Genomic DNA, 25,432 nt, shown 5'->3' with positions numbered 1-25,432 from the left:
TCCTTCATATCTTCATTTCCACATTACGAAGTTTAACTTCTTCCGCGCGGTTGGACTCCAATTTTGTTGTAACTGTAGAAATTCTTTATCTTTTGATTCTTATTTTCCGTATTATCTTTTGATTCTTATTTTCCGTATTTTATGCTGTCTGCAAAATTAAATAGAAACAAACAAAAATGTTGACAGTTCTCTCTTGGAATAAATATTAGTTTTGACTTCTGGAAGCGTGGCAGCAATATTAACCCAGTCCCAAAAGAGTGCCTTGAGTTTTCCTCATATCTGGTAGAAAACCGCAAATTCTACTTAAATTTAATAAATTCCACATGTAACTCTGAAGGAATTCTACTAATAATGTTGCCACTGAAGTATACACCGCATAGAAGGCAGGTTGAAGTCAAAGAAATGCCAATTTCTACATACACCGTGGCTTTTTGTTTTCCGTTAAATTTGACACGTCGTTAGGTTCATTGTCAGGAATCACCCTGTGTATCACTTTTAGATAAATTCGCAAAAAAAGATTTTTCATAATTTTCATACATAATAAATTAATTAATCAGTGTGAGAGATCCTTAAGAATAACATTCAAGTGATTGACGGCACATGTCAAAACAAATAATATTAGGAAGTGGTAAAGGATGCAAGACATGTATGCAGTAATTATTTTTATTTTTTTAATAACTCGATAACCGTTAGAGTTAACCCTTAAATGCATGACCTTGACAAAGATGTATTCAAATTTTAATTTTGACACGCTCTCAATAGAGTCAAAAATGCATGATGCATATATACATCACTATTATTTATTTAAGGGTTAAGATGACAGTTTCTTAGAGAAATTAATAGTATTTGATCTAAAGAATCTTCCCTTAAAGTTAACGGAGTTCAGTAAAAACACGGTGTATAACGACCACATAGAAATATCAATAACTAAAAATAATCATTTAGCCTCGAAAACAGCCTATAGCCTATCTAATTCGTAAGTTTTCGCACGTGTATCGTACGACGTTTTTCAGTACAGTTCCATCTATACTGAAAAATATATTTTATTATTACTGAAAATAAAGATAAAATAACAACTAAGTTCAAAGCTTTCACGATCGCCTAGAGACCTCAATATCTTTGAAGAAAAAACAAGCTGGAATTCTAAGAGTAATCAAAAACATGTCCTAAGTACATAGATGTGTTATTATACAAATATACAGGGCGTCCCAAAACTATCTGTCATGAAGACATGAAGCCATTTGCTTCTTCTTTTCTTATGCGCACAGCCAAGGGGTGGAATTCCTTGCCGGCGGCTATATTTCCGAGCTCATATAACCCAGCAATCTTCAAATCAAGGGTGAACAGGCATCTTCTGGGCGAGCTCACTCCATCGTAGGCCACGTCTTTGTCTTTGGCTAGTCTGTGGCCAAAGGTAAGCCCATTTATAATAAAAAAAAAACAGAACAAGCAACGTGAAAATGAATCATTTTAATCAATTTAAAAACATATTTAAAAATATTTTAAGCGGGTTACTCACGTATTAAGTCGATATAGCGTTCGACATGTTTCGGTTCAATTTCGAGAACCTTTCTCAAGAGTAGCGACACCCCGCCTTTACATGTCGAGAGCGCGACGCATCAGTATGTGTCGAACGCTATATCGACTTAATACGTGAGTAACCCGCTTAAAATATTTTTAAATATGTATGAGTCTCACGGGAGTTTTATAGTTAAAATATATGAGACTGCTGTAGTTTCATTTCCTAAAATAGTTTTTAACCGCCGACGCAAAAACGACGGTGTGTGGGGGAGCCATGTTTCATGAAAATCGGTCTACTATGTCGCGGTCGGGGTTTTTTTCAAAATTTTAATTTTTATTAATACATAACATAGTCTCCCTGCCTGCAGCAGCCTGCTGCTGCAGTTGCCTGTGTGGTGACGGGTTAAGAATTTCACCACCCCCTTTCTTCCCGTGGGTGTCGTAGAAGACGACTATGGGATACGGGTTAAATTGTGGCGTAGGCGAGAGGCTGGCAACCTGTCACTGCAATGCCACAGTTTCGTTTTCTTTTAACCCCTTATTTGCCAAGAGTGGCCCTGAAGCTTTAGTAGTTTCATGTGCTCTGCCTACCCCTTTATGGGATACAGGCGTGATTGTATGTATGTATGTATGTAACATAGTCTCCTTTCAGCAAAATATCCCATCTACGATATTCAAAGTAGGTACTTTACTTTTGTGCGTCATATTCTTCGGACAGCCTGTATAGTAACCAAAGAGGATCGAGTACTATAGAGAGTTACTGTCAAAGTAAAATGTGTAATCACAGTGCATAGACTGCCATCTCTCGACACCAACTTAAAACTTTTGAAACTCAGTTTTGACAATTTGGCCCATATTCTTAGCTTGACATGTGTTAAAATGTCAAATATTAATATTAGCGCCATCTAGCCGAGCGTTCCCCAAAGGTGTAAAACCATCTAGGCCACCGCACCTTTTTCTCTAAGGCTTTGAGGTACGTTTTTGTCTTAGACTTTATCCGTCTATACGGAGTTACATATGTCTTTGATAGTAACATATATGTTTGATCCCTGAATTAAATAACGCTGCCTCCGTTACGTAACCATAAGGTTTCGCTGTTACCATCCGATTCAGAACCTTAATCTAAATATCAAAGAGTGTAGTTTCCAGAGCTTTCAGTTTTTCTTTACAGTCGCCATCAAACATCAAATACACCGTGTTTTTTTGTTTTCCGTTAAATTCGACACGCAGTTAGGTTCATCATCAGGAAGCTGTATATCGCTTTATGTTAAATTCGAAAAAAAAATCGTTTCCACACATAATAATTGGAGCCAAAGGCAAAGACGTGGCCTACGATGGAGTGAGCTCGCCCAGAAGATGCCTGTTCACTCTTGATTTGAAGGTATATATATTTATTAATATATTTCTGCGACGCCAAACGCCGTATAAATGTTCCTAGTCTGGCTCTGTCGCGCCAATACGTAAGAGCGATAGAGATAGATAGCTACGAAAGAGATATTATTATTATCGTGAGAGTTTCGTTTGTGCATTCGCAGGCAAGGTGCTCACAAAATGTCGCCTTATAGCCTTGACAATAGAGGCTGACGTGTTCAGATATTTTTGCGTGCCACGGCCGCTTAGATATACACGGTGAAATGAAAAGGACTTCAAACTTTGCATAATGAATTTTGAGGTCATAATAAACGAGATTTCTCAAAAGAAGGAAATCTCTAAAAAAACTTGGCTGTTTCATACATTTCGACTGTCATTATGCCGCTCATTTCTATGGTACACACAATTTTTTTTTCCGCATTGGTCCCATAATTGACGACCGGTCTGGCTCAGTCGGTAGTGACCCTGCCTGCTGAGCCGCGGTCCCAGGTTCGAATCCCGGTAAGAGCATTTATTTGTATGATGAGCACAGATATTTGTTCCTGAGTCATGGATGTTTTCTATGTATATAAGTATGTATTTATCTATTTAAGTATGTATATCGACGCTTAGCACCCATAGTATAGTATGAATTTTTTGAAACGAACGTTTCTAAACAAAGGTATTGTTCCTTTTGTGTTGAGCGGGAGCTTCTGTATTTGCACGCGCTAAGACAACAAGAAGCGACTGTATCCTCATAATTGTAAGGTTCAAATCTGTACAGCAGCAAATTTGAGATAGATTATTTTGGAAATGTGAAGCGATAGACCACACCGCTATAGGTGCGAAAATACAGCGCTTCTAATACTTTGATACTTGGTGGTGGTGCTGTAAGTAATGAAACACGTATATTATCACTGTTATTTTTTATTAATGATTTTGTTAACAATCACCAATTGTATATAGCAATATATAAATAGTAATTACATAAATATTAGGTACAAGTCTTGATATATAAAATAACATAAATAACTAAACAAACCGTAAACCGTATTTATAACAAAACATAACAATGGCGGTCAGATTGAAAAACCTTATCAGTGTTTATTGTCACTTTGCGATGACACCTTAAGGTGCCAGGTGCTTATCAACCTTTTAATCTGGCAGTTTCGCTGTTTAAACGTGTTATTTTTATTATACAGACTGACATATTACCGATGATTATTATAACTATATGTACTATACGTACACCATCAAGTATCAAAGTATTAGAAGCGCTGTATTTTCGCACCTATAGCGGTGTGGTCTATCGCTTCGCATTTCCAAAATAATCTATCTCAAATTTGCTGCTGTACAGATTTGAACCTTACAATTATCAGGATACAGTTGCTTCTTGTTGTCTTAGCGCGTGCAAATACAGAAGCTCCCGCTCAACACAAAAGGAACAATACCTTTGTTTAGAAACGTTCGTTTCAAAAAATTCATACTATACAAGGTTTGCTTAATTTGGGGCTAAGTTGATCTGTGTAAGGTGTCTCCCAATATTTATTTATGTATTTATTATTTATAAGAAAAGTTGTTCCTTATGACCTCTAATCAAAATTCACTAATGCAAAGTTAAGTTTGAACGGTCCTTCGGTTTTATTGTACCGTGCCGGCGTATTATGCTTCCAATTTTATCATTTATCCACGTGGATAAAGCATCCGTCACGCTTTGGCAAGTATGTCAGTGTGAGAGTGACAGACGCCTTATCAACGTGCATAAATGATAAAATTTGAAGCATGATACGCCGGCTGTATATAACGTTGACTACATTGCGCCCACAAAGTACGATGTCGAGAATGTCGAGATATGAGACAATCTCGGCCCTATAAAACCTTAATGGTTGAAGTTTTATAAGTAACTGGAGTCTTAAGACGCAACTGGAGCGAACATGCTAAAATGGAAAGCCCCCTTTCAGTTTGGTAATTTTAGTTATAATATTCTCGTGTTATTAACTAGATTTATCGAAAAGAAATTGTCCATTAAGAACATCTCAGGCCCCGTAGTCGAATGGCATGTCAACGACGCGAAACGAAAACGAAACGCCGCGAAAGGTAGTCTGACTTGTCGCGCCATCAATCTGAACAAAATTTTAGAATCGGAATAACAAGTAAGTAATCTGTCAGATTTCCGATTCAGAAATGTATTTGCTGAAACATGGTATTTACAGTAAGGGCTTAATATAATACTAGGTATAACAGTTGTCACAACGGACCCCAGGCTTCCATGAGCTGCGGCAAATGCCGGGATAACGCAAGGAGGGTGATGACTAGGTATAACAAGTTCTACATGTTTGGTCATAGAGACATGCTAATATTTTGTAATGTAATGTGTGTCGCATGCATTAATTTAATGTCTACTTACTTATTAACTATACAATCTTATAGCATTATCATTATTATCAATATGTGTCATTCAGAATCTTTTATGTAGGACCGTTTAGTTTTTTGGCTATTTTTTTTTTATTTTCGTTAAATTTATTAAAACCTTCAATTTGCGTGGAATTTCAACTGGGTGTGCGATCCCAGAACGCATTGTCAGTCAATACTGTACACTTTTAAACAATAAAATATAGTACTTTATAATAAATTTACTTATTTTAACTTAGGTACATGTTAAAATCTAAAATTATATAAAAATGTTGATTAGTCATTATCTTAATTACTTTTAATCAATTAACAACTGTAATTGTAACACACGGTGGGCTGCAAGATACAGGCCTAGCCTAGTTTGCAGTCCACCGGATAATACCTGCGTGTAAAACTTTGTGTTTTTATTTAATTAATAAATTTACTTTACTTTACTTTATATAATAAACAATTAGCCAATTGTTACTTATTTTGAATAATTATCACACCTTTATTTTGCGCCATAATGAAAAAAGCTGTTTTTGGAGAATTTTGATAGGCAGCTCTTTAAAAATCAAAATATCAAAAAAATCAAAACGGTCCGACACAGATAAAAATAATAATAAGAGCGTTTGTATGGAAAATTTACCTCTCCTGTTGCGCCTTAACGTGACAGGTCTTAGTTTGTGTGCCAAATAACTTTGTCTTGAGTTAAGATAGTATTATCTATAGCCTAAATAAATGTACCTATTAGTACCATGGAACTGTGTACCATAAAAGTGTGTGTGTTTTTTTTTTAATTATCCTCACAGATTTGATCCTACCCCTGTATTGGTACTTTAAACACAGGATGAAATTAAAATCAACGCTACACGCATGCCAAAAGCCAAACGTGGCCAAGAGTATCCCATTATTCGGTAAATCGCATTCTATAAATATACGAGACATTATGAAAACGATCGGTTTCCAATCGGTATAAAAAACTACTCCCAGTTCTTTCATATCTACGATCGGATAATAAAATGAAGTTGTGCACTCACTAGGGTAACTAGCCAACGTTCGCTCGCTTACGCTTGGTTTTGAAATGTTTTAAAAAGTAGGGTTTAGAACCGTTTCGTAACTAAAAATTTATTTATTATCGTATGGCGATACATTACATACATAATATTATTTACATTTAAACTAAAAATTGGTAACCAGCTTCGAAATGAAAAAAAAAAAAAAACAATTCGTAACTGGCTTCAAATTGGGACTTTCCCATTACCATTTCATAACCACGTTTGGTAATGCAAAACCTTTTTTTGCGAATTTAACTAATAGTACATTACATCAGAGGCCGGGAAAATAAGGATTTCCGGCCAAGTGGGTATATACGGCCGAGCGAGCGTGCGAGCGAGGCCGGATAGGGATACGAGGCCGGGAATCCGTTTTCACGCCGAGGCATGTATAGTGCTTTTCTCAAACATACAATGAAATAAAAAAAAAATTTTTTTTTACTTTTTTTTTTTGCGTTTAGAGCGTTTTAGAGCATTTAATGCTCTAAAGGACAATATTTTATAAAAAAAGTTACTTTGCAGGCCTAGGCCTGAAAAATAATATGAAATCCCTTTACAGTCCTCTCAAGTTGTTGCGCCCAAAAAGCGATACTTCCCAGCCCATTTTAAGGAACGTAAAGACAATATTTCATTGCATGTTTGAGAAAAAGTGATATACAGGGTGGTTCCTGATAACGAACCTAACGACATGACGAATTTAACGGAAAACAAAAAAAACACGGTGTATGCTCTGAGGTTTTGTTTTTGATCGTCACGTAGCAAAGATTGTCAATTTGGCTAGGCCGGTAGCGCAGTCAAAGTTGACAACAAACTTCATAGTTTAGAACAAGTTTAATGAGTTCTTATGAAATGTATATTTGCAAGTTTTCGCAGTTATTCTGCACTTTCTGCAGTGATGAAAGTAGGTAGATATGATTATGATAACTCCTAAAAATAATTCTTCATATTACTGGTGCGTACTTAATGCCTAATTAGCTGCACGTTATAAAACCAGTACCTATAATTCTTCTAACAAATTTTGTGCCGCTCGATTTGTCCTTGAGCAGCGCTCGCACGCAGCGAAGTGCAGCGAGTACACGTGTAACCGGAGATTAACTGCCTCTTAACTGCTGATGTAGTGCGAAAAAGGTTGCCATCGTATTTTTACAGAAAAGTTCGTACTTGTCATGCTAGTTCAGTCAATATCAGTACATCTTGTACTGAGACTGACTGAGATAGCATGACAAGTTCGTACGTTTCCGTAGAAATACGAAGGCAAATCTTCTTACATTCTGTACTGAGTCTTCCTTATGCTGTACAATTTTTGAGTATTACCACAGAATATACAGAGTGGGGCCTGTAACAAAGGCGAAGAATTGAACTCTAGGCTATTCTCCTTATACTGATCAACATTTGTTCGGCGACTTTTGAAAATAACATGTATTTTGATTTTTATCACCTTTGAAAGTTTTTTCTAAGAGGTAATGTATTGCGAATTCTGTTAAGTCTAAAGTGTGACAGACAACGTCAATGACAACAATAATGGCGTACATTGAAGCTAATATTTATTTTGTATGAAAAATTAAAAATTTAAAGATTTCATGATTTTTAAAAGTCACTGAACAAATGTTGATCAGTATAAGGAGAATAGGTGGAGAATAGCCTACAGTTCAATTCTTCGCCTTTGTTACAGGCCCCACTCTGTATAATAGTACAAGTACAGAAGGCCCACTGCTTTGATGTTCACAAAATGCCGCCTTTTAAATACCTACAAAATTCTAACAAAGAAACGAGCCGCACGTGCGCAGTGTCGGACCATAGGGTTGCCTATGGATTAAAACGAATTAATACTCAGATAAAATGTTATACTATTATCTATTATATTCAAGTCTTAGTTGCTTTCTAGGTATACGTATACATATATATATCCATACAGTATTTATATATTTTTGTTTAAGTCTCAACATCACAAGCCTAGTTGAACTTTTCCGTGGGACTTAATCAATATTAGATCTGTGTAAGATTGTCCTATTCTATTCATGATGTCTATTTAACTAAACATTATTTGCCATTCACACGCGGACATCACATATGAACCTAAAAAAAAACTCTCGAAGTAAAGTAACAATGGAAAGTGCGAACGTGCGTTCCGTGAGAACGCGCGCCACCCCTGATTAGTGCGTTTTCACATTATCCGATCCGATATCGGATATCGGACCGATAATCCATACATTACAGGCGCCATCTTGGATTGTTTCTATTGAAATCCTTCCGACATCCGATATCGGATCGGATAATGTGAGAACGGTCTTAGGCCGCGAACTCGCGGCCGCCGGCATGTACTTGTAGCGCGGCGATAGAATCGCGGAGTGAGCCGCCCCTGGTATTACTGAATGTTTCCCGTGCGTAATAATTGTATATTAAATAGCCACACAATTTGTATTTGAACGTTGTGACCCGGGACCGACATTCTTAATTAATTGTGCCTTCGATTGGATCAAAGGAACAAATGTCAAAGGGTCTCGGTCGAACGCTTTGTCGCCATCTTTAGAGGTTAAACAGACCTCTATTACTAGATGGCGCAAAGAACTGCCGTCTTAATGAAATAAATAAATATCGTTCCTGGTCCCTTAGCCATGTTTCATGAAAATCGGTCCACAATGTCGGGGTTTTTCTTCAAAATTTTAATTTGGTTATATCTTTTTCATGCGTTTTTCTTCGCGCGCCATCTCGTGTGCAGTAGTTGTACTGTTAAGACAGAATTCTTTCGGTCGATGTAAGTACTATTTATTGCAAACACTAGATGGCGACACAGGTCAAGGCTAAAACGAATAGAAAAATACAGTATTTGAGTTTTTGTGGCGAAATGCGCGCCATCTCGTGTGGAGTAGTTGTGTTGTTAAGGCTGAGAATTCTTTCGCTCGATGTAGGTACTATTCATTTCTGAACTAGATGGCGACACATGTCAAGGATACGAAACAGAACCGAGCGAAGCTCGGTTGCCCAGATTTCATACTTATACTCAACTGTCACCTCATACATCAGGATACCAGCGCCCTCTTGACTGTAGTCATATATTTCTGGTCAATAAGGTAAACAGAATAATAAAGGCCAAGTTCGAGCCATGGGCTTATGTGCTAAAAATTTTTACTCAAAATGGTAGCTCCGATTGTGACTTGCGGAAGTTTACTTGTCGAATAACTTTACTTTTACCCAGTTAAAAAAGCACAGAGAAGTGTGCACAGTAGATATATTATGTAGTGACAAAGATTGAGATGGGTGGTTCGAGCATGTAGAGAGGATGGATGAGAGTAGATACGAATAAAGTATATGAAAAAAACCGGCCAAGAGCGTGTCGGGCCATGCTCAGTGTAGGGTTCCGTAGTTTTCCGTATTTTTCTCAAAAACTACTGAACCTATCAAGTTCAAAACAATTTTCCTAGAAAGTCTTTATAAAGTTCTACATTTGTGATTTTTTTCATATTTTTTAAACATATGGTTCAAAAGTTAGAGGGGGGGGACGCCCTTTTTTTTCTTTTAGAAGCGATTATTTCAGAAAATATTAATATTATCAAAAAACGATCTTAGGAAACCCTTATTCATATTTCAATACCTATCCAACAATATATCACACGTGGGGGTTAAAATGAAAAAAAAAAAAAATCAGCCCCCACTTTACATGTAGGGGGGGTACCCTAATAAAACATTATTTTCTATTTTTTATTTTTGCACTTTGTCGGCGTGATTGATATACATATTGGTACCAAATTTCAGCTTTCTAGTGCTAACGGTTACTGAGATTATCCGCGGACGGACGGAAGGACAGACAGACATGGCGAAACTATAAGGGTTCCTAGTTGACTACGGAACCCTAAAAAGCACAGAGAAGTGTGCACAGTAGATATGTATATTATGTAGTGACAAAGATTGAGATGGGTATGTTAAGGGTGCTTCGAGCATGTAGAGAGGATGGATCAGAGGAGATACGAATAAAGTATATGAAAAATGAGTGAAAAGTTCAGTTGGAGTGGAGTAGGGACATCGAAATAAGTTTGATCAAAAAGGTGACGTGTATACTAATAACTTGACAACAAAATTTAAATTGTGAAAATAACCCCTGTCATAGTGGGCCGATTTCAAACATGGTTAATCGATTTAAAAAATGGTAGTTTTTTGCGTCGGGGGTTAAAAAGAACATAACATAAAAGCACATTACTTCCCTCGTGTATCAATAAAATAACCACAAAATTATTAAAAAAAAAAACCCCCGACCGCGACATAGTGGACCGATTTTTATGAAACATAGTTAAGAACACTCCCGACTAACTCAGCTTTCAGACAAAAAAAAACTAAATCTAAACCGGTTCATCCGTTCGGGAGCTACGATGCCACAGACTGACACGTCAAACTTATAAACAATCCGTCGTTTTTGCGTCGGGGGTTAAAAAGTATATAACTTAGAAGCACATTACTTCCCTCGTCTATCAATAAAACAAACAGCTAGTAACTAAGCTAAATAAAATATTGCTGAAGTCATAGCCAAACTTTTGCGTCGCCGGCAATATGTCGCTATAAAAATGTGCACAAAACAGAATCAACGACCATTGTGAGTAATTTGCCTGCCGATAAACTTTTCTGCCACAGTCAAAAAATATTAAATGTAAGTACAAAATACTCGGAAAGCTTACACCATTCACGAAATTTTGCTCAGAGTATTAAGCGGTCTTTTTCGTCTACCTAAATCTACCTAAAGGTTATTGTTTCTATTTTTAACCCCTGACGCAAAAACAACGGGGTGTTATAAGTTTGACGTGTCTGTCTGTTTGTCTGTCCGAACGGATGGACCGATGATCTGGATTTAGTTTTTTTTTTGTTTGAAAGCTGAATTAGTCGGGAGTGTTCTTAGCCATGTTTCATGAAAATCGGTTCACTATGTCGGGGCCCGGGGGTGATTTCAAAATTTTAATTTTGTAGTTAGGTTATTAATGTTAATCTGTTCATGAAAACTTCACCTGAGCTTCTATGAAATTATGACGTTTCATTATTTTCGTGACACTATGAATAACGAATAACAGACCGGAGTAGAAAAGAAAATACAGAAAAATTAAAAAATAATAATATATATAGGTACAAAGATACGGAGCATCAAAGTTCCGGAGTTGCGGCTTGTGATGTCACTTTATGTGTTGTTGCGGCGTGTTACGTGACGCATGTCGGACCGCCATCTTGGATTTTTTCTATGGAAATCCTTCCGGCATCCGATATCGGATAATGAGAAAACGGCGTAACACTCACTAAACTTCAGCAATATACTTACGCGTGATCCAATTTTAACCCGCAGTTTTTCTGTGCACTGCAATATAACAGTAGCAATCGCGTAGGGGCGTGTAGGTCAGCCTTATTTATATACCCTTTCTGCCCTAGTTGGAGAAAAGATACTTCTGTAGGAAAATACAGCCAGTTACTGCTTGAAAAGAGGTCAGTTGTAAAGCTTGGTTTTTCTTACTATCCGTACTTTTTTTATACTACGTCGGTGGCAAACAAGCATACGGTCCGCCTGATGGAAAGCGGTCACCGTAACCTATGGACGCCTGCAACTCAAGGAGTGTCACATGCGCGTTGCCAATCCATTAGAAACTTGTACACTCCCTTTTTCTGTGTTAAGTACACAGCAAAATGAGTGTACAAGTTATAAGGAGGTTTCGGGTTGCCGACAACTCAAAGGACAATAGACGGAACAAATTAGTTCCATAGTCCCTTCCGTCACCAACACACCGCGCCCTCGTTGAGCTCTGGCAGCCTTACTCACCGGCAGGAACACAACACTATGATTAGGGTCTAGTGCTATTTGGCGCAGCCTTCACTCTTCTGTAAGGCGGAGGTACTGTTCACGTGCTCTGTTCTTTGGTAAAAAAAAAAATTGTGACACGTTATCGAGTAAGGTATTGTAAAACGTGAAAATTCTTAGTAGGTAAAGGTATAGACACAGACAGATATGTTTAAAATATGTGACCATAGACTCGGTTGCATGTTTGAGCCGTTCGGAGCACACTCTGTTTTCAAGGAGCTGGCGAAGCGCCTCATCTATGCTACGGATGACCAGAGGGCTGGTGCTTTTCTTGCACAGCAGATAAACATTGCGATCTAGCGCGGCAATGCTACCAGCCTTCTGGGCACCCTACCATCCGGCGCCGAGCTTGCTCCTGTCTTTTATTTGGAAATATTTTTATCTATACATTGAAGTGAAACTTCTAATGCGACTTCCAACTGACAGCACGTTACACTTCAGTCATTGTTACTTTGCGTGAAGTGCCGCTCACTCAGCGCGTAACATTCTGTCTCAACGCGACTCACATTCCAGTCATTCACTTATTCACTCTGTCAGTGACAGAACAGAATGCCCAGAATGATTTTGAATGGTAGAATGGTTGGTTGGAATGTGTGTGTTTTATACTTAGATCGAGTGCAAAATCAGTTTATGTTTATTTTTTAAATAGCAATGTAAAATATTTAAAACAGTAAAAGATGGACGTAACTAAACGCAAAAACTTGATGGTCACTTGACAAAATGTTTTTGAGGTTAGGAAGTTTCACTTCGTCCGCGCGGAAGGATTCCATGTACAGGGTGGCTAGCCGAATGGCACAATCGCTCACGAAACGCTCACGAAACGAAGCGCTAGTAGATATCTATCTCTATCGCGCTTGCGTATTGGCGCGACAGAGCCAGCGGCGTATCGCTTTCGTTTGGCGTCGGAGAAATGCCATTCGGCTACGGGGCCTGGCGTTTCGTGAGCGATTGTGCCATTCGGCTAGTCACCCTGTTTTTAACCCCGACGCAAAAACGAAGGGGTGTTATTTACAGTGTTAGATTAAGTTTAGTATTTTCAGTTCTTTATATGTTTTTATACAGATGTGCTGTGTTTTATCGTAAAATTATCCGGTATCCAATTTTATAAACCCTGCGTAGGAATAAAAAGGGTTTTTCCTACCGCCCTGTCGGGGTAAGATAAAGGTACTAAGAGCGCTTAACCTTTTAATTTGTACTAAAATGGGTTTTAATTAATTGAGCAACCTACTCAAACCCTTCCTGTGAAAATAATTAGAGAGAAGCCAAAACGACAACTCAGATCAGAGATCTTAAAAGCGTTGAAAAATAGGACTTATTTTAATCGAGTATTTATGATAAGCTACAATAGGGTTTATCTTGATTAAATGTGGATTTCTCCAAACAACATCGTTCCAAAAATGTACCTGTAAAATAGTAAACTCACTGAAAAAAAAAAACAATACATAAAACAGAAAGAACTCACACATATACATACCTAATATTAAAATTTATCTAAATACTATTAAGACAGTAAAAACATAATAAATAGCAAATATATCAAATAAAGTAACAAGAATAAATTTAAAAGTGGAAAATGTCTGCCTTGGGTGAGACTTGAACTCACGGCCTCTGGATCAATATTCCAGCGCTCTGCCAACTGAGCCACCAAGACTTCAACCAAGCCAGCGAAATTTTCCACTACTAAGGTCAATGGGACCCGTAGCGACATCTACCGGTAAGAGTGTTAAACTTCTTAAACGGCAACCGGAGTTCCAAGTCATATTGGAAAATTTCGCTGGCTTGGTTGAAGTCTTGGTGGCTCAGTTGGCAGAGCGCTGGAATATTGATCCAGAGGCCGTGAGTTCAAGTCTCACCCAAGGCAGACATTTTCCACTTTTAAATTTATTCTAAGCCTAGTGGCATCGTTTGCAGACGTTTCTGCTAATCAGAAGTTAAAAAGTAACAAGAGTTATCGGCCGCTCGTACTGAAAGCGATGTCCGAAAAATAGACATAAAAAAATGTGGATTTCTGATGGAGAATATTAGTTATCTACATCCATATCATAAGTTATGTATTACATACATATCATCCATATCATAATTGGACGTAGTTACGCAGAAACGTTCCAATCCATCTGAAATTGTCATTGAAATAAAAGACTTTTGTTTTTCATACAAGGTCTAAAACTTAATGACAATTTCAAGGTTATAAATGGTAGGCGTGTTCAGTGGATACATTTAGAACTCAACATCATAAAATGGATCAGTTACAATTGTCCCCCAGTCGAGTGACAATTTCAAGGTTATAAATGGTAGGCGTGTTCAGTGGATACATTTAGAACTCAACATCATAAAATGGATCAGTTACAATTGTCCCCCAGTCGAGATTTGTCCCGCTATAGCTTATTATCTTATTATGAAACATGCCTTTCGGCTCGTGTTTTAATGCATCAGGTGGCGTAGCCGAAGGGCATTTCTCCGACGCGAAACGAAAACGAAACGCCGCGAAAGGTAGTCTGGCTCTGTCGCGCCAATACGCAAGAGCGATAGAGATAGATATCTACGAGCGTTTCGTTTCGTGAGCGTTTGTGCCATTCGGCTACGCACCCAGGTCTCATTGTGCACCAGTCACATAAATAACTGAGCATTTCTTTTTTTCTTGGCACTTTTATGAAATGTGATATTTTTGAAATAAAAATGCTATTTCTACTCAAAATTACTAGCTTTTTCAATCCTAGTATAGTTAAAAAAATTTTCCGAACATAAGTAGCAAAACTTTTTAACAAAAAATAAAACCGCCTTCAAAAATAAGCGCGTTACAAAACACGGAGAAACTAAAAAGCCAAAAATAATAAACCTTTCAATTCAGATTTCTTATCGTATTGCAAAAAGCTAAACATCCAAATTATAAACAAATCAATTATTTTTGTAGTCGGTACCAGACCTGTTCGTCGCCTTGCTATTGCCTGTTTGCCCCACCCAACCATACACAGGCTGGTACCGACTCCAAAAATAATTGATTTGTTTATAATTTGGATGTTTAGCTTATTGCAATACGATAAGAAATCTGAATTGAAAGGTTTATTATTTTTGGCTTTTTAGTTTCTCCGTGTTTTGTAACGCGCTTATTTTTGAAGGCGGTTTTATTTTTTGTTAAAAAGTTTATTTATTTGTTGATTTTTAGTGGTTCCTAGTGATATTATATGTATCAGTCCGAATACATGTACAGTAGTGAAAGAATTATCCTTTAACTCCTAACCATTGAGGAGTTGACCTTCCATCATCAGGTCAGCCACATAAAATTATTACCATCAGACGTAAATACTGGTGTACCTTTGAAAAATAGACTAAAAACATTACATGTGCCTATAACATTTGAAGAGTTCCCTCGATTTCTCCAGGATCCCATCATCAGACCCTGACTTGGTGCCAATGGGACCATCTCGGAGTTATACCGGTTCGATCAAAAAAAAATTTTTGAAAATCGGTCCACGATTCTCGGAGATATCGAGTAACATACATACAAAAAAAAATAAAAAAAAAAAACATTCAGTCGAATTGAGAACCTCCTCCTTTTTTGAAGTCGGTTAAAAAGAGGAAAATAACAAAAATGTGTGGAAATTCTGGGACACTTTTGTCTCCCAGTGAGATTGAAAGTACTCGTGATTCTGAGTACAATTGACCTGAAATTCCCTAAAACAATGAAAATAAAAAAATGGCAAAAAAAATAAATGCTTCACTAGTTAGACTCAAAGTTCACTAAGGTTGCTATATTGTGAAACTAGCACACTAGTTCGCGCTCCTGAGCTTCCTGAATATTAAGCAGTGTAAGTTACTTTTTGAAGAAAACTAGCAAAGCAACATCAAAGTTTTTGCTTTGACTACGGATAAAATTTACGTTACTTCAGTTTACCATCCGTATAAGGAAAACGCTGAAAGTTTTTTAGAACATCAAGGAACAAACGGAACTCTTAATAGGACCCGTTTGTTGTCCACCCTTCTGTTTTATGTCTTTCTGTCAATTTGTCTGTCTGTAGCACAGATGTCATATATACCATAGATCAAGCAAACGTATCTACTTAGCGTGTCAAATGAACTCGGTGAAATCCACTGAGTTGTCCGTCTTTACTCGCAGCTTGCAGCTTTCGGGCGTCAATTTTTGTAAGTTGAAGTCAACCAAAACATAAAAAATGCCTCGTTACGTGATATTCAATTGCAACAACACAAAAATTATGAACAATCAAGAGCCTGAGACATATTTAAAATTACAGGCAAGAATCAACTTCAGTACAAAATTTGACACGCTCGGCCCCTATACAAATATATGAATTTGTTTCTTCTATCTAAATTAAGTTCTGTGGTCTGTAGGTTTGTCGAGAACCTTTATCTCGGTAACAAGTTTTTAGAACATCAAGGAACAAACGAAACTCTTTAAAGGACCAGTTTGTTGTCCACCCTTCTGTTTAATGTCTGTCTGTCAATTTGTCTGTCTGTAGGTTTGTCAAGAACTTTTATGTCGGTAACAAGTTTTTAGAATATCAACGCACAAACGGAACTCTTTATAGGACCAGTTTGTTGTCCATCATACATACATACATACTAAGATTTGCTGCGTTTTAAAGATGTAAAAAAATGCGAAACAAACGTAAAAAAAGATGGCTCGAAAAAAAACAACTATGTGCCCAATTTACATTGACGACGACCGGTCTGGCCTAGCGTGTAGTGACCCTGCCTGCTAAGCCGCGGTCCCGGGTTCGAAACCCGGTAAGGGCATTTATTTGTGTGATGAACACAGATATTTGTTCCTGAGTCATAGATGTTTTCTATGTATATAAGTATTTGTATATTATATATATCGTTGTCTGAGTACCCACAACACAAGCCTTCTTGAGCTTACCGTGGGACTTGGTTAATCGGTGTAAGAACGTCCTATAATATTTATTTATTTATTACATAATTATTTGTACAATATTTAAAGTCACACACAGGTCGAACGCGATTAATTAACATTATTTTTACCTTTTTTCCCAACGTTTCGGCCAGGTTGCACTGGCCGTGGTCGCGGACTGGGCGTGGTCTTCCGCGACCACGGCCAGTGCAACCTGGCCGAAACGTTGGGAAAAAAGGTAAAAATAATGTTAATTAATCGCGTTCGACCTGTGTGTGACTTTAAATATGTGTACAAAGCGCGAGAACTTAAAGTGTTATATTTGTACAATAACAAAAATAGTACCAAGAAAACATTACCTGTAAAGTAAGAAATGTCTCAGATCATATGTAATTGACGGCCGACGCGCAGACGGAGCCATCAGGCCCCGTAGCCGAATGGCATTTCTCCGACGCCAAACGAAAGCGATACGCCGCTGGCTCTGTCGCGCCAATACGCAAGCGCGATAGAGATAGATATCTACTAGCGCTTCGTTTCGTGAGCGTTTCGTGAGCGATTGTGCCATTCGGCTAGCCACCCAGGTCGACGAACAAATAAATAACTAACCTAACCACAAAATTAAAATTTTGAAAAAACCCCCGACCGCGACATAGTGGACCGATTTTCATAAAACATAGCTAAGAACACTCCCGACTTACTCAGCTTTCAGACAAAAAAACTTAATCCAAATCGGTTCATCCGTTCGGGAGCTACGATGCCACAGACAGACACACACACAGACAGACAGACAAACAGACAGACAGACAGACACACACACAGACAGACACGTCAAACTTATAACACCTCGTCGTTTTTGCGTCGGGGGTTAAAAAAATAAACAAATAAACTTATATTGACCGGGATATAGACCGTGATTAACTTTTCGACGCGCGCGAAGGAGGGTAGATCGCGCGCTGTCTATACAACTTTAACATCCACCCGCCTTCGTCAGTTTTTCCGTGATCATGATGCATGCAACTGCGTCGAAATATCGGGAGCTCGACAAAAATCAAAAAGGTAATCACGGTCTATATCCCGGTCAATATAAGTCTAATGAAAATAACCGTGAATCATTCAAGACTCTTAATAAACAAATAAATAAATAATTTCAGGCAGTTTATTTTCTTACTTGCCAACATATGTAATACTATTTTTCTGTTGGACGGTGCCGGGAAGTGGTCACTTCGTTTAGCACGGCGGCTTGACAGAAAACATATTTCAATATTTATATCATAAAGTACCGTCTAATATTAACTCAGTAACTATGAAAATTAAATTATAATAAAACACAAAATTAGAAGTCTAATTGAAATACAGATAATTAACATTAGTTCTAGTTTCATATTCAAAATTTCAGTCCCAATTTAATAATAATTATTACTAAACTTATGGACGTTATTCCCTAAAACTTATAGATACATAGTTTATTATCAAAAGGGCTTATGTTCGTATAGTTTCAACGTCACATACATCCTTTTAGAAGACGCTGTTCTAGCTTTCAGTTTAGTACCGTAAATTGCTAAAACACTATTAATTATTCCAATATAGCGATATATTCCCAAATAGACTTTGAATAACTAAATATAACCAGAAGAGAGCAGTTATTTTTCAACCCAATTTCTATTTAATAAGTAGGAAAGATATGACCACGATACAAATTTATACAGGGTGTAACAAAAATGGTGGTGATCCGTTTAAGGGCGTATTCAGTATGGTATTCTCATGAGGAAAAAGTAGGATAAAAAAAATTTTTCGCAAAAATTTTTTTATCTTTGTATGGAGATTCGACCGATTCGCGCGGCCCGGCTCATACAAAAGTGAAAAAAATCCCGACATAGTATTTACACTGGACTAGAATGCACTCGGTGGTGGCCACCTACGCCTATAACTGAGTGTGTAAGTGGCTATTACCAAAGCACTCAGCTTTTTGTCTAGTACTTACATATGTTAATTTTTAAGATTAACTTAATTATTGTCCCGGATTTGTAAGTTCACATTTTTGACACATTTGTTTTGAAGTATGTTGCGATGTGGCTAAGACGCATCGTTTGCTAAATCTAACGATTAATTTCGAATTGGTTGAATCGATTAGGCCCTATTATGTACAAGGAGGCGCTTATACAAATATACGAATTCTATCAACTTACTGAAATGACATTTGAATCGAAATGACAGACTGCCACAGCACTAATTTAAAAATAAAACCGGCCAAGAGCGTGTCGGGCCACGCTCAGTGTAGGGTTCCGTAGTTTTCCGTATTTTTCTCAAAAACTACTGAACCTATCAAGTTCAAAACAATTTTCCTAGAAAGTCTTTATAAAGTTCTACTTTTGTGATTTTTTTCATATTTTTTAAACATATGGTTCAAAAGTTAGAGGGGGGGGGACGCACTTTTTTTCCTTTAGGAGCGATTATTTCCGAAAATATTAATATTATCAAAAAATGATCTTAGCAAACCCTTATTCATTTTTAAATACCTATCCAACAATATATCACACGTTGGGGTTGGAATGAAAAAATATCAGCCCCCACTTTACATGTAGGGGGGGTACCCTAATAAAACATTTTTTTCCATTTTTTATTTTTGCACTTTGTTGGCGTGATTGATATACATATTGGTACCAAATTTCAGCTTTCTAGCGCTAACGGTTACTGAGATTATCCGCGGACGGACGGACGGACGGACGGACGGACAGACAGACAGACATGGCGAAACTATAAGGGTTCCTAGTTGACTACGGAACCCTAAAAATGAATGATAAATGACATAATAAGCAAATCCTGCGTGATAAATTAATATCGTTAAATACTCACTAACGAAGATCCGCAAAAATGTAACATGTGCTAGATTATGTTTAAAGTAAGCGAAATATTGTTTTTAAGTACTTGATTTTTTTAAATATTATTACAGGATTTTATTTAAAATTTCATTAGGTTGCGTGAGTTTACGTATTGTGGATACTGTCATGTGTCAAAAAGAGGTTCTTACAAATCTGGGACAATAGAATAAGATTTTAAAGTGTAATGCTCACTGTATGGACTTTGGTCTGAAATAAAGATATTTTATTTTCATTTTATTTTTTATTTTTATTTATAGTGGACCGATTTCCATTAGACATGACAACACCCGACTAATTCAGCTTTCAAACAAAAATAATCTATATCGGTTCATCCGTTCGAAAGCTACGATGCCACACACAGACACATACAGACAGACATACACGTCAAACTTGTCAACACCCGGTATTTTTTGCGTCAGGGGTTATCAAAGTAAATGTGACTCGTATTCATATTAATTCCATATAAAGTACTCACATCAAATCGTTCAAACTCGTTTTGACAGATTTTGAAAATAAGCTGATTTTACTAGACGGAAAGTAGGTACCTACCTAACCTAGCAGTAGCGGCTGGTCCATACAAGCCGATTCCCACCGGCGTGCCTAAAATTGATTACTAGTAAAGTGCCTAATGTTAAGGTAGGTTTCTTTTTGCTCAGTGTTGCCTAACAGAAATTTTCACCATCCGCCACTGGTACCTTGCCTATTGTTTTTGCCCTTTTTCTTATTACCTACTTGTTTTGTATTTAGCTGATTTTGTAATTAGTTTTTTTGTTTGAAAGCTGAGTTAGTCGGGAGTGTTCTTAGCCATGTTTCATTAAAATCGGTCCACTATGTGAGGCTATATTCAAAATTTGTGGTTATTTAACTTTAACTGAAAGCTATTTTATCAAATTAATGATACATTTCATTACACCCATCACCTTCTACGCTAAGTAAAGCTTTCAGGGGAGATGAATCGTGGGAGTAGACTAATAAGATTTCCAATTATTACTTACATATATTGCTGAAGAACATATTTCTAAATGGCATACTTTAATAATAAATACTTGTGTGACTAAAACATACAAGGTATGCTTTCTAACCGGCAAAACTTGAGGAGGTAATCAATGATGATAAAGATCAGAATAAGAGGCTTAAATTATACATAACACAAACGTGGGGGTCTTTCATCTTTAACTATCGGGTGCTTTATTTCGTGGATGTTATAAAATAATTTATTTTAAGGAATAAGAGTTATGACACATGTCATAAAGATTTTTTTATCGAGAATTTGATAAAATTACATAATGTTGTATAAAAACAAGTTCAAAAAATATTTATACAAACGAAAAAACTAGAATGTTGTTGGACTTCCCATAAAGGTGTACCGAAAATATATTGGAAGATATTCGGAAGAATCTGGACAGTCAGTACTAGAAACACATTAGCAACATTGAGAGTCAAGGTGAGGCATTGGCAGTTAGCCTAGATATAGCGAAGGCATTTGATCGGGTCTGGCATAGGGGCCTTTTGTCGAAGTTACGATCTTATGGACTGCCCGAGGGATTATGCAAATGGATTGCCAGCTTTTTGTCCGGCAGACGCATACGAGCCGTAGTAGACGGTAGCTGCTCCGATAGCATGGACATAAACGCTGGCGTCCCGCAAGGTTCTGTGCTATCCCCAACGCTGTTCTTGCTGCATATCAATGACATGTTGTCTATCGGCGACATCCATTGCTATGCGGATGACAGTACTGGGGATACATTTTACACGGGCCGTGCTAATATCCCTCGTTCAATGGTGCTAGAAAGTCGTGAAAAGCTTGTGTCGGACATCGAGAGGATTCTGTCCGGAGTCTCGGTGTGGGGTCGGGACAACCTAGTCTGTTTCAATCCCACTAAGACACAGGTGTGTGCGTTCACCGCTAAGAAAACCCCATTTACTGTGGTTCCACAGTTTCAAGGCACAGCCCTTACCTTGTCAGGAAGTATTGGGATCCTCGGAGTCGACATTTCGAGTAGCGTCCAATTCCGTTGTCACTTGGAAGGGAAAGCTGCGTTGGCATCCAAAAAGCTCGGTGTGCTCAACAGAGCGAGGGGATACTTTACTCCGGGGCAAAGACTGCTCTTGTACAAGTCGCAAGTTAGACCCCACATGGAGTACTGCTGTCACCTTTGGGCAGGAGCACCTGGATACCAGCTTGGACCCTTTGACTCGATCCAGAGACGCGCTGTACGAATTGTCGACGATCCCAAACTCACAGGCGGTATTGAACCCTTAAGTCTAAGGAGCCCCACCTGTGTGGTGACGGGTTAAGAATTTCACCACCCCCTTTCTTCCCGTGGGTGTCGTAGAAGGCGACTATGGGATATGGGTTAAATTGTGGCGTAGGCGAGAGGCTGGCAACCTGTCACTGCAATGTCACAGTTTCGTTTTCTTTCAACCCCTTATTTGCCAAGAGTGGCACTGAAGCTTTAGTAGTTTCATGTGTTCTGCCTACCCCTTTATGGGATACAGGCGTGATTGTATGTATGTATGTATGTATGTAAGTCTAAGGAGGGACTTCGCCTCCTTATGTGTGTTCTATCGCCTGTACAATGGGTTGTGTTCTGAAGAACTGTTTGACATGATGCCAACGGCCACTTTTCATCATCGCACCGCTCGCCATCGACAGGGCGCTCATCCACACACCTTGCAACCTAAATGGTCGCGCACCGTGCGGTTTCAGAGGAATTTCCTCCCACGAACGCTCCGGCTGTGGAATGAGCTCCCTGTCGAGGTATTCCCGATGAACTACAGTATGGGGTTCTTCAAAAAAGGAGTGTACAAGTTTCTAATGGGTCGGCAACGCGCACGTGACACCCCTTGAGTTGCGGGCGTCCATAGGTTACGGTGACCGCTTTCCATCAGGCGGGCCGTATACCTGTTTGCCACCGACGTGGTATAAAAAAAAAAAAAAAAAAAATAGGGTACAATTGAGGAGTGTCTTTTCAAAAGGACTTGGATATTTCTATAAGTCAACAGAGGTTATTTTTATCTATGTCTTCCTAGAGAAATAAACCTTGTTGACTTATAGAAATAAGTCCTTTTGAAAAGACACTCCTCAAATAATAGTTATTTGTTTTACAAGGGGGCAAAGTTGTTGTTTAACCGCACGTACCAACATTGATTGCAATAGCGAGCAAGCGAGAGATTGCAATATTCAAAAAGTGGAATCTTGAGCGTTGCGAGGGTTTCAAGGCAAATACTGACTACAAAACATCAAACTAAATGAAATCCAGCAATCTATTCAATATTTATGATTCTAAATATTTATTTACAGGTGTAAATTATACCCGCCAGCTCAAGGCATCAGGTTTAAATTTGTATGAAATAACTTTGCACTCTTGTGGATAAAATGCAATTTTGCTATCCGTTTTCAAATAGAAAAATTGACCTTTACCAGTTGGTGTGGTGAAAACTAATTTAGGTCCTCCTGGCGAATCTTTCCAGGCCAGTAGTTAGAGACAACTAACAATTTCATCCCGATTTTTTCATTTGAAATTTACAGTTTTTTTTTTGATACACCCTTTAAAAGCAGCATGGTTTTAAATTGAAAATACCCTATTTTTAAATTCATAAGGAGAATATAATAGCCTCTGTAATCTGACTAAAGCTTTGAAACATGAACCCGTATAAACTTGAATTGTATTTATAAGCGTTCTTTAGCAACTGACACCGCTCTTCAACCGTAACGGGTTATAAGGTAAAACTGGGATAGGTGCCCTTTACACTTGTGCGAATTCAATGCCTGTAATTCATTTTTCACCACATCAAATGGTAAAAGATCTCTTTACTTCAGAACCAAATGACAATGTTCCATTTTACCACAGAATATATAATAGTACAAGTACAGAAGGCCCACTGGTTTGATGTTCACGAAATGCCGCCTTTTTAAATGCCTACAAAATTCTAACAAAGAAACGACCCGCACGTGCGCAGCGGAGCGTCGGACGATAGGGTTGCTGCTTATGGATTAAAACGAATTAATACTCAGATAAAATTTAATAATTACCATTAAATATATTCAAGTCTTGGGTACTCTATATACAGTATTATATATTTTTATTGAACTTTTCCGTGGGACTGAGATATGTGTAAGATTACATACATACATACATACATACAATCACGCCTGTTTCCCAGAGGGGTAGGCAGAGATCACGGATTTCCATTTACTACGATCCTGACAAACCACTTTCGCTTCACACACTTTCATAACATTTCTCATACACGCTCGTCGGTTTCGAGTACTTCTGACCTGGCCTCTTTGCAATATTTCCCCGATTTGATCAAGAAAAGTTCGCCTAGGTCTTCCACTACCAACTGACCCTTCCACTCCTTTTTCATATACTTTCTTCGTTAATCTCCTCTCATCCATCCTCTCTACAGATGTGTAAGATTATCCTATTTTATTCATGATGTCTATTTAACTAGGCATTATTAGCCATTTCACACGCGGACATCGCATATGAACCTTAAAAAAACTCGCGACGTAAAGTAACAAAAGAAAGTGCGAACGTGCGTTCCGTGAGAACGCGTGCCACCCCTGATTAGGCCGCGAACTCGCGGCCGCCAGCATGTACTTGTAGCGCGGCGATAGAATCGCGGAGTGAGCCGCCCCTGATTTTACCCACAAGAGTGCAAACTAACTACTAAAATTTTGAAAAAAACCCCGACCGCGACAGTAGACCGATTTTCATGAAACATACATAATAAGAACACTCCCGACTTACTCAGCTTTCAGACAAACAAAAAAATTCAAATCATTTCATCCGTTAGGGAGACGTTATTTATTATATTTTATAAATACAATATTTTTTTGGAGTTAAATCTCTTTTTGTAATGTAACGTAAACCTGTTAAAAAGTGATTTCGGATGCATAGATCGAATCTCAGGTTCGCTTTCAAACCTGTTAATTTTTAGGGTTCCGTAGTCAACTAGGAACCCTTATAGTTTCGCCATGTCTGTCTGTCCGTCCGTCCGTCCGTCCGTCCGTCCGTCCGTCCGTCCGCGGATAATCTCAGTAACCGTTAGCACTAGAAAGCTGAAATTTGGTACCAATATGTATATCAATCACGCCAACAAAGTGCAAAAATAAAAAATGGAAAAAAATGTTTTATTAGGGTACCCCCCCTACATGTAAAGTGGGGGCTGATATTTTTTTTCATTCCAACCCCAACGTGTGATATATTGTTGGATAGGTATTTAAAAATGAATAAAGGTTTACTCAGATCGTTTTTTGATAATATGAATAGTTTTGGAAATAATCGCTCCTAAAGGAAAAAAAAGTGCGTCTCCCCCCCTCTAACTTTTGAACCATAAGTTTAAAAAATATGAAAAAAATCACAAAAGTAGAACTTTATAAAGACTTTCTAGGAAAATTGTTTTGAACTTGATAGGTTCAGTAGTTTTTGAGAAAAATACGGAAAACTACGGAACCCTACACTGAGCGTGGCCCGACACGCTCTTGGCCGGTTTTTTATTTGCTTTGCAAGGTTTTTAGCAACTGTGTCATCCG

At 37.9% G+C, this 25,432-nt stretch overlaps 1 protein-coding gene and 2 non-coding genes across 3 annotated transcripts in view; 2 read left to right on the top strand and 1 right to left on the bottom strand.

Moving 5' to 3' along the window:
* LOC125232674 (neural cell adhesion molecule 2-like) overlaps positions 1 to 25,432 on the top strand; it is a 347,116-nt gene that overhangs the window by 41,609 nt on the left and 280,075 nt on the right. The window lies entirely within an intron of this gene.
* Trnan-auu lies at positions 13,723 to 13,795 on the bottom strand. Its single transcript has one exon. It is a non-coding gene; the product is annotated as a tRNA-Asn (tRNA).
* On the top strand, positions 13,933 to 14,005 carry Trnan-auu. The gene has a single exon. It is a non-coding gene; the product is annotated as a tRNA-Asn (tRNA).

The sequence above is a fragment of the Leguminivora glycinivorella genome, chromosome 13, assembly GCF_023078275.1.
Source record: "Leguminivora glycinivorella isolate SPB_JAAS2020 chromosome 13, LegGlyc_1.1, whole genome shotgun sequence".
Lineage (NCBI taxonomy): Eukaryota > Metazoa > Arthropoda > Insecta > Lepidoptera > Tortricidae > Leguminivora > Leguminivora glycinivorella.
Note: the sequence above shows the minus strand (reverse complement) of the source record. Positions and strands in the feature narration are given on the sequence as shown.